This window comes from Poeciliopsis prolifica, unplaced genomic scaffold (assembly GCF_027474105.1).
Source record: "Poeciliopsis prolifica strain line A6 unplaced genomic scaffold, Auburn_PproV2 SCAFFOLD077, whole genome shotgun sequence".
Lineage (NCBI taxonomy): Eukaryota > Metazoa > Chordata > Actinopteri > Cyprinodontiformes > Poeciliidae > Poeciliopsis > Poeciliopsis prolifica.
This window is the reverse complement of record NW_026562452.1, coordinates 97,395-108,982: the sequence shown is the minus strand read 5'-3', so window position 1 is coordinate 108,982 and position 11,588 is coordinate 97,395.

Genomic DNA, 11,588 nt, shown 5'->3' with positions numbered 1-11,588 from the left:
GCCGTAATCAGATGGCACTATGTTGTAACCAGAATGCACATGAGAGATAAACATGTTTTCTGAGATAGTGGAAATGCATTTAGAAAAGGCACACTTTTAAAAAACTTATTGCTGGCAATACAATTTTTAAATGTTGCTGGCAAATAGCAATTTCCTATTTATGAACAGTGTGCTTTTTCTACTTTTCAAGCACAAGAAAGAAGGCGAGATTTGAAAGAGATTATTACACAAAAAGCATAAGACTGGGAGATTAATCAACGCATTTCCTCCTGATCTGAAATTATTAGATATTGTGTTATTGTGGGTGCTCAGCCAGCTGAAACCTGGCTTTATTGTTGTTTTATTGGGCCGCCTTTAAGATTGTTATACCATCAGGAAAAACAAAAAACAAAAAAAAAAAACACATGGATATTTCTTGCATCTTTTCTGACCGAATCTTTGAATTTAAGTTTTATCAGATTTGTTCTAAATGTTTTTCTCCTTTCTTTCAGCTTGTAGAGCCGATAGCTGTGGGAACCAGTCTTATTTCAGTCAGAGGCTGAATCTGACAAAAATAAATATGTAATTATGCAGCTCCTTCAAAAGATAAAAAAAGGCAATGTGTCAGAAATTAGAATCTTATCCCGTGCTAATACAAAACTAGATTGCCATGAGCAAACTCTGAAAGAGCAAAACTTATGTTTGTTTGTTTTTATGGGAAATATAATCCCATTGATCCAAAATCCGATGGGAAGCGCTGATCTGTAAACAGATAAGTGCTCAATAAGAATTGCCCGGTCCTCCAGAGAGGAGATGGAGGGCTGACTGGGTGTTAGGGTGGGTAGGTGGTCTCTCAGGGGCAGCAGGTACTGAGGAGGTTTGTTTTTATTTACAATCCAAATGTTTCTTCCTGGACCTGAGAAATATTATGCAATGCTAGTTTTGTTAGTTTTCTTAGCAATGTTGAATTATGTATCTTTTTTTTTTTCTTATTTACTTTTGGGAGACTTATAAAACAAAAGTGTTCTCTTTGGATAAATGTGACCTTTGGCTGTAGATTAGCAGTTGATCCTTTGGGTTTTATTCTGCAGGGCTACTCCACAGGAAAAAACTGGAATCAGGGTTTTGGCTTATCTGCGCAATGCTTGTCCTTGTCTCTAATGCACTTTTAGTTTGCAATTGATAGAATTAGGTCATGTTCTCTTTCACATTCAACTTTTTAAAAGTTAATTTAGAAATTAAGGAAATTTAATTGCTTTCTTGGTCAACAAGAAGTAGCTAGGCAACTAGACTTAGCTCTGCTTTTCTTGCGTAAAAGCAATATTTAACCAAATGACTGACTAATTATAAACCTAGCAAAAGAAGCTGCATTCCATGCTTTCCCACTCTTTTCAAAAATTTGTTACTTCACCACTACCTGCTGCAGATTCCCAATAATCTTTCGAAGCTGGTTTCTATAACATCGGAGCATGCAATCAACACCTCATCTTCATGTAAGTGCTGCTTTAACCCAACCGGACATATAGAGCTAAAACCTGAAGTTTAGTTGATGTTTAGTCGCAGACATTATGTTACAACTATTTTACAGATTAAGACTTACAAAGTCAGTTAAACTTTTTCTGTTTTAGTCATTTAGGATTAAAAAACATTTCCCTTTGCTAAAAGCCTTCATTTTCAGAAGGCTTTAAGTATTTAGTGTGCCTCACCCAGGAGGGTTATTTGTCAGAAACATGCAGGAGGTGCATTCCCATTGCTTTCTCTCTTCATATATGTTTCACTCCATCTGATATATTTAACAATACATCAATTAACAAGTGTAATTGACATATTTAGTCTTTCTGAGCAGCCATAAATTGTGCAGTGAAAATGAAAAGGCAAAGCCAAGAGTACTGTGCCCTACTGATAGGGGGCAGTGCTGAGTCCCCTTGACACAAACAGCAATAGGTGCTCTTCATTTATGCATTTTAAAGACTATGCATTTATCTCTTACGATAGTTTTTTTTTCAAGGCATTTTAAATGAAATAGAGCAATTATTTTTGGCCAACACCATTAATGAATTTAGGAATTTCCATCTCACAAAATAAACATATGAGTAAAAAATATATATGAATACAATTGTAACTACTGCAAACGTATTAATTGGAAAAGCAGTTCATCTTGATAAAATGTAATTTCTGCATGCATTTAGATTTTTTATTTAATTTCTTTGATGGTGTAATCAACAGATTAGTCATTTACAAAGAGCAACTGCCAAGCAATCCATGTTTCAACAAGTAGACAGATGGTCTGGACTGGAAAAAAGCATATAATATTAAATAAATATTAATTGGTTGATATGTGGTTTGAGGAGGAAATGTAGTGCTGAGATAATTTATGATTATGGTCATTTCGAGATAAACCAATAAATGCAGTTTCAGATTTGAAAAGTCTTCTGCATCAACTGCAGGTCAGTTTCTTAGTTTCACATTAGTGAAAACTTATGTTTTTTTTTTGTTTTTTTTTTACATATCTGTGTTAAAAAAAACAACCCTAAAAACAACTTAACAAGCATGTGTTATAGTAGTATCAAGGAGCAGAGTCACCTTACTTCTCAATGGCTTGGATGGTAAAGGAGAGGTTAACAAAGCACGAAACATCGTTTTTACACATGTATTATCTGCCACAGTAGTTAAAGTTCAACCCAGTGAAGAATCTTTGAGATGTACTTTTGTACACATTCAGTAGTGTATCACTTTAAAAGCAAGATCTTGATTTCATGTCAATCAATTTTGACTTCTAGGTATAAACTTTTATGCTCCTTCATCCTTTTATTCCTATTCGTTGGTTCTGACTTTTTTCACTGCCTCACCAGATTGTGCACAACTCAAGTATTTTTCCTTGAATGTTTTAGCATCTGAATGTGGGATTGTAGATTCCTTTCAGTGTCAAATTGAATAAAGTATTTCAGTAATTTGCCACATGTTGTTTTTAATTGGTGTTTCTCTTTATCTCTTTGTATAGTTTTTGTTAAATAGTTTGTAAGATAAGATTTGTTGACACATCAAACATAAATACCTGCTGAAAAGGATCTAACATAGTTTTCAAAAACACAAAAAATCTAAGATGTCCTGAGAAATTATCTTTGTGGTGTCCAGGTGAAATGATCATCTTCGTTACGTTATTTTTTATTTTTAATTAAAAAAATACATTGAACTGATGCGACATATTTTAGTCGATAGTTGTTTTTTTTAATTCAAAACAAAAACAAGCCAATGATTTTTCCATTAAGAAAGATACACTGCCTATCGCATCAAATATGGAAACTGCATTAGACTTCAACCCCTATCAGATAATAAAAGAAAAAAAATATAAAATATATAGCTATCCATAATAGATAATCAGACTCTTGAGACTAAAAGAACACTCAGTGCCTCCTTACTCCATAATTTTCTTTTATTTCTTTGACTTTCTTCAGCTCCCACTATATGTCCCTTTAGGCCTCTGTGCTTTAACTAAAAGACTCGATGCTGAAGGCTTTACTTAATTGTTTTGTTCACTTCAGAAAAATCATTAAGTATTTGCCCATGTGTATGTGTGAGAGTGACAGGGAGAGGGAGTGTGTGCGTGCATGAGTAAATTTGCCTGACAGACCATCCTTCTAAGAAAAGGGACCAGGGGAATAATCTCAGATTGATCCACAGGCAGCCAGTAGGACTCCCGCACCGTCTTGGCACATGTGCAGATGGCAGACCTTAAAATACCCGTTTCATCACAGAGGTGAGATCTTGACAATGTGAAGCAAAAGCTTCCATTATAAAACCAACGCGCCATCAGGGTAAAGCAGAGACACTTTTAGTTTGTTTGGTCATAAAGCAGAAGAGAATCTTTACCCATTAATGCAATTGATTTTCTTATCTGTCATTTTGGGGACATGCAAATTTCTAGAGAATTTCCTGATGCAAAAGGTTAACACTGGCTAACTTTCTCTAAGGGCTGATTTAACTTAATGATTATTTGAGGATTGTTTACATTTAGTTAGGAGCATACAGATATTACATGAAAGTAATACAACCACTTTGCATCACGTGCTACATCAGGATGACCAGTGTCTCAGCGTGCCAAACCAATATTGACTCTTTCTGTTACTTTCCTGTTATTGTGGATGTCTTTATGAAGATTTCAAAAATGGCCCAGATCACTATGTACACTCAACATAACAATGATAAGACAAATGGTGATGTGAGACAGTGATGAGCTGTGCCTCACCTTCACACATCCCGAAGCAGGCGGGTGGCGCGTACCCATTGCTGCCTCTTTTTATATCCCCGACATGTTACATTACAAATGTACTACTTATACTGACGTTTCACACATTTCCTCTGCTGACATGCTTCATGAAGTTCCTGATTTTATTTTCCAGCAGGACTTGTTACCTTGTTTAATGATCCTAATACTAAATCAGGTGATACTGTGCTTGATTAGCCAGTGAACTAACCTGACCTGAACCCTACAGAGAATCTATGAAGTGTTATCAAGAAAAAGAAGAGTGGCATTAGAGCCAGTGATGCAGACAAAAGCAGAAACAGGATAAGATAGTTTTTTCAAAGTCACGCCACATTGTATTAAATCATTCAGCTAAGTACTGAATGCATATAATACAGTCTATTGGCTTTATTGATTCAACGTAAGAGGGAGAAACTGCATTTTGCTTATATTTGTGAATATCAATGTAATTTAGAGTCAAACCAAAAGCTTTGTTATCTCAAACTTGAACTCTATTTGATGTGAAACACGTAGCCTGTAAGAGTTTAAAAAGTCCTTAAATCCTGTCAGTGCCTAAAGTTTTCTTTGAGGTAAAATTTTTAATGCATCTCTTCTGCACTTTGTTTTTGGCTGTAGGACTTGATGGAAGTTTTTGTGCCTAGATGTATTTAGTGCCATCTGCTTTTCAAATGCAGTGCATAAATAAAGCAGTACAAAAGATATTCAAGAAATATAACAGATTTCTTCACAGCTAACATAATTCTTGATTTTTCTTTTCCTATTTGGTTGGGACTTGTGGTATTTTGTATCTATTGTATGTTTCAGCACCTTCTGAATGGGAGTTTTATCATTACTCCTAGCATAGTCAATGTGGAAACACATAGGATGTGCAATAACTTCCGAGGACAGGAAAAGTAAGTGAATGGTGTAAAGTCATAGTTGTAATATGCTGCAGAAAACAGATAAGTGTGTTTGTAAATGTGCAGATATCATTGATTTGTGCAATTAGATAAAAATATGCCCTATTTGTTTTGGTGTACGTACATGAGTAAATGATTGTTGAGATAATGTCTATTTTCTAAAGCTGCAGCAAAGAATCTGCTGCATGTGTTCTGTGATGTAAAAGGAGGTGACATGGGACAGACTGTCAGGCAGCTGGTGAGAAAGAATAGCAGGTGATAAAAACAGAAAGTTCGAGTGAAAGTGGAAGGCAGGTGGAACCACGAAGGGAAAAGATGGGCAGATGAAATTACACCTGCAGGTCTGTTAGCTTTAGTGGCCAGATTTTTGCAGTGTGATGTCCCGCAACATGCCCCAAGGGTCTGCAAGAAATAAAAAGTAAGTAAACCTCACATATCAAAGTTTCTTTTTCTCACACACCTCTGTTATTGCTCCTGTGCCTCTCCTTGACAGCCCTGTGATTCATTTCCTCCTCCCTGAAAGAAGGGAAATGAATAGAAAGCTTGGATATTGTCAGGCGCTAAATGGGAAAGCGGATGCTCAGGAGACAGAATGCAGTTGCAGGTAAGAGTGGCGAGTTCAGTTTAAAATGCCATTCAGTCCCATGACATAGCACACAACAGCACCTGTCTCAAATGACTTATGAAAAAAGCAGGGATGGTTGATTGGGTGTATAGCATTCAAGCATCAGCATGGCTTATGTTTGAGTGGATGCTCATCTCTTCCCTGTCAGTGTGCAGCATCCTGACACTTCATTACACAACTGCACACTGGAACAAGGAGAACTTTTCCACATTTACATTTAATAAAGCTGAACACAGTTGACCTTAAGATTTCTTCCTCCATAAATTCATAAATTCTGATGTGAACGAGTGCGGAGCAGGTTCTCCTCTCCTTTGATGCTGCTTGTGTTTAGTGATAAAAAGCAATATATTGAGAAGTATAAAGACATGATATTTGCATTTGCTGAAGAAATCCAAATATTTTAATTCATATTGATATACTATGCACTTCTTTACTACTTTTCTAGAGCATGATATTTTTATATAAGTAGAAATGGTATTTCCTGATGTTTGTGGTCTATTTCTACAGGATAATGTGTCATGTTACAAAGCAAATATAATTCAGTAGTTGGTTGAAAGGCAGAATTATTTACAAGTGTTAGCTACGCTTTCAATCAGTGCACCGTGTTGGATGTGATGGACAAATAACTTCAGTTAATGAAAGATTCATCTTGCAACTTAAAGTATCTTCTGCTAACATCTTTCATTCACCACAGCACCGTCAAATATAGTTTCTAACTAGAAAGACAAAAGTTTGAGGTTGAATTAACAAAATGTTCTCGTTTGGAAACGTATTTTCGGTGAATGAGTGACTCTTGTTGACTGCAATAATTGAATCTCTCTGTAACTGATCAGTGACCTGTTTGTCCTTGCAGACAGTGATTCAGATTATGTCTTGCAACAGATGATTACCAAGACAAATCTAGTTGAAGAATGTTAATTTAGAGTAACAAAACCATAAATACTTCTGTCATGTTGTCAGCAAAAAGTTCTTGGAGCAAAACCTTTACACAGCGTTGTGGTTGGGCTACAACTGGACCGCCAGACAATAAATATTGACTTCTAAACAAGATTTACCAGCATTGCTGAGAGCAATTTCATTCAGAAATGAACTGTAACATCCCAGCTGTTTCATTCTTAGTGACCATTACACATCATTAATTAAACAAATAATGTACTCAGTAGATGTAAAAACACAAGTCACGGATGGAAAGAGATATATACATGGTTACAGTATTGGATGCTAAGTGACTGAAAAGGTTCCTGTTTTATTTGGATAAACATGAGTTCAAAAAGCGAAAGCATGACAATGATAAGTCAAGACAGGCAACCGGGAGGTGCCCAGAATGTGAAGCAGGGTCAGCTCTACAAGTGGTGGTTTCAGACAGGGAGAAGGATGCCGTTGGTTTGGGCTGGTTCAGCATGTTCTGTGACCTTCTCTCCACATGTGATCTCCCTGGGATCTCACTTGCTGTTTGTGGTGGTATTGGTCCTGCTGGGGCAAGCCGCTCAGCAAGGCTCAGCCTGGGGCGCCTCCCTGCTAAGATTTGGACTCTTCCAGATGTGAGAGAGATTATAGTGTTTGTTGTTGTTGTTGTTGGCTAAAACCAGCCCACATCCTCTCTTGTATTCTTTGTTCTCTCCATGTGTGATTAGTTTGAATTTGCAGAAATTCTTTCACAGGAGTGAATAAAGAAATAACATGTTTTATTTTAGAAATTGTAGTGCAGTTAGTGATATAGTGAAATATATTCAATGTAGACAGTTATTGAAGTTTCACATTTTCATTCCAGATAGTTCTTTCAGTAATTAACACATTTTGTTTTAGTTTTAATTTTAAGCAACTGAAACTTAAATCCTACTGTTTTTATGTAAAAGATTGTTAATGGTTGTTTGCTTCTTTTTTAAAAAAGAAAGAAAAAATAAAATTGGTAAGTCCTGGTACACAAAGAACTTGAAAGCTGGTTCATATTATCTAAAAAAAATAATCAGAAAGAAAATAGGACATTCAAATCAAATAATACACTTGGAATTTATTTGCTTTATTGCTTAACTAAAGTAAAACTTAAAGAGTGATAATATTACAGCTGAGTCTCAACAACAATTATCAATCTTAAAATTTGTTCTTTTAATTTCTTAATTATTTTTATCATCTTAACCTTGTCAACAAAGGCAGTGTTATTGAGAAACAAGATCTCATTTTGTGTCTATGTTTTATTAATTTTCTTGCTTTATTTGTTTTAATTATTTATTTTAATGTTTCATTGATCATGTTTTAAAAGCAACTCTAAACAGCTGGGTTTTTAGTCAAGATTTTGCAGTTATCTGGAAGTTTGTTCTAAATTTGTGGTGCAAAAAAGCGAATGCTGTTTCTCCATGTTTGGTTCTGGTGATGCAGAGCAGACCAGAACCAGAAGATCTGGGAGGTTTGAAAGGTTGATACAACACCAGCATTTCTTCTTCCTGTTTTTCTGTTCATGCTCTCTGTTCTGTTAACCTTGTTTTAAGACATTTACATTTTCTGTCCTTTTACTAAACTTTCTACATGACTCTCTGAAGTATCTGTCTACATTTTGACGGTTCTTCAATTGTCATTGATAATAATTTTAAATAAAGTTTGAGTCCCAGGTTTTTTTTTAACTTTTTTAAAATAATTAACTTTGTGTTTCTTGTTTTCCTCTTGGATTTTCAGCTACTGTTGTAGGTCATGGCCATCAAGACTGCTATATTATTCTACAATGACGTTATTGTATTCATGTGTGCAAATGCATGCTAAGATTGATATTAATTCAAAATGTAAAACAATTTGTAACTGTTTGCAAATGTTGCATTTTTTTAAAACGTCTTTTTTTATCAGGTGAGAAAAGTGTGCTCAAAGATGTGAAATGAATCATAATAATTGGTGGGTTTTGTTATCCCCAGGAGTAACAAACTGCAATTTTATTTATGACCTTGGTCCTACTGGTAAATCTGCTTAACATAACTAAGCCTGGGGTGGTTTCCTGCCAGTGAGTCAGTGGCTTCTCTGAAAGCTGAACACCTACTCCCAAATTTAAAAGATTGTGATATACAAAGAGTCTTTAGCCTACTTTGTATGTGTCTACAATGGATAGAATATGTTAGCAAATAATTAATACTTTATCTTTTGTGGCATGCTAAAATGTCCCAAAAATGTATCTTCTTGTTGCTAACACTAATATCTAAAAAAAAAATAAAAAAATAAAAAAAAAAATCTAAACTCATGAAATAAAAAGCTTAAGAAACAGTATTGATACCTGCTTGTACTTTCTTACTTTTGGGGAAACAACAAATCATCTGGTGATAGAAAGAACTTAAAGAAATATCATCCTAATCCATTGAGACATTTTATATGCCTCAAAAAGCCAATTAATGACTAGTGTTTTCCTTTCATTAAAAAACAAACAATTTGAGTTGAAAAAAGTGCATGAACAATGATTAGCAAACCGACCATATAAAAATAAGCATTAAAATCTGACCATGCAAAATATTACAGCAGCTTAAAAAACTGTCAGGGTTCTAAGATACAGATTGCTAAAGAAATGCTTGAATCGGGTATTTAACACATTTAGTGTAAAACAAAAATGACTAAATGTTGGGAGTAATGTGTGAATTCGCAAAACTTGGATATAGTGCAAATACATGTTAACTAAAAAAAAAAAAACATAATTGAAAGAACATACTTTTATGGCAACCAAACAATGTAAATGGGGGAAATGAGCTGCTTTATTGAAATGGGACACAACTGAGCAGCAATAGTCAGTCAATAAAGTAGATACTGCACAACAATATACATAAGTAGGCTATAAGAAGAGCATCCTTTTGGGTTTACAAAAAAACTAATATGAGCAATATTATCAGCTTCAATGTATTAAATTTCAAAATGTGTTGTATTTTAAGCGAGGAATTTCTCATTTAAAAGGGTTAAGTATCATCATTTATGACGACAATTATGTCTGGTCTGTGCCAGAGCCTGCTGCTGTAGAGTCAGGCTGGCTGTGGATTTAAAAAGCCATCATGCCAGGACGATGAATTAAACATTGCATGCATGCCATTCTCAATCAGCAGCCATTCAAACAGTTTAAGAATGACTAATTAGTCACATAGTGCTGTCGTTTCCTTAAAAAAAGTTATACAATGGACACATATGAAGCAAAAACCAGGACTGGTAACTAAGAACTATGCGTTCTATGAAGAGAAGGAACCATAATATTGGCTTGACTCTAAAATGTCCTCAAAGCACACGGTGCATCTCAGGTCACAACATTTGTCTGAGTGGTGTTACTGCTTCCACTTCAAAATCCAATCACCTGTCAGACTCTGTGTAACACGCAGGAATGGAGGACATTAAAAACAAAGTTATTCTGTTTCAAATGGCATCTATGAGAACGAGGAACCTTTGAAGAAGAAAGATAAAGATCAGTGCTTCTGGTGTCACAGAGTCAGAAGTCGAGTGGCCCCCTGTAGACAAGCCATATGGTCCACGAAGACTTTCATGGCTGTATATGTGTGCCGGCAAGCACCAAGCCGTACCTCTGCTGATTTCTCATTATCGAGGAATAAATAGAACAAGGCAACAAAACAGTGGCCCTGTTGTGTCATTTCCATTCTGACTTCGGTGTGAGACAGATGGTGCAAACTAAATGGCAAGATTTGAATAGTTGGAAAACTGGGCAGCAGCACTGAGCACAACAAACAATAAACTGTGATTAAGAGAGGATCTTACTCTGCATATTTTCACCACACTATGTGAAATTTGCCACCATTTTTCCATGTTTGTCACTTTTCTTTTGTGCGCGCTAGCCCAGACTCACTTTCAGCAGCAAATACAATAATTTCACTCTATCTCTTGCATTAGTGCCTGTGCGAGCTGAGTGTGTTTTAGTGGCAATGGCGTGGGAGGTTGCAGGGGAGTCACAAGCAGCAGCAGATGCCAGGTCTCCTCCTAGGTGCCTGACGGGAGGGTAGGCAAGGCAGACAAGTGCGAGATGCAAAAAAAAAAAAACTGAGGCAGAGAGGCGACCTGTAAATATAGCACAGCATCTCTAAAGCTTCGGTTTCTATTAAATAGCCATGTATTTCCTAGCCCCTGGCTTTATTGCTCCGTTGCTTTGGGAGGGGGAGCCCAAGAGGCTCTTCAACATTATTAGTAGCCCACAGTACATAATCCCACAGCAGATTCTTGTCTATCTTCCAGACCAGACTGAGACGTACAGAGAGAGATGAGGAAGAACAGGAGCACAAATGAGTGAATGGGGGGCGGTGGTTTGGAGTTGGGGCGATACCAGTTGTCAGCCTTATTCTATTTAAGTCATGGATGCAAACAGGCAGAAAGCTTTCATATTTCTCATTGTGACATCAAATTAAGTCAATGACAGAGACCAGATGGTACATGGTCACAAGAGGTAACATGGGCCTCACTAAGTCATGAGGCCAGACCAAACGCCACTGCCCTCCTCTGCCATTCCTTTAGAAGGTGAAGCCCTCTCAGTCAAGTTCCCTGAGGCCTTGGCCTGGTTGTAACACTGTGAAGCTGGACTCCCAGTTGCTGTTTGCCACCAGAGAAATTACAAGAAGTAAACATTTGCAAAAGGCCCCGACCAAACATTTGCTTTTCGTCTCTGGATGACATGTAAATAATAATAATAAAAAAAAACTTTCACTGAAAAACATTGGAGGTATGAGTAAAATGATCAATCTGACCTTGCATAACATTTTTTATCATAATTTACCAGCAAATGTGTAATTTCCATGCAGATTATGTTTATGTAAGCAGCTGAGCTGCAATCATGTTTGTTAGATTTGAGTTGATTAACAAATTTCTG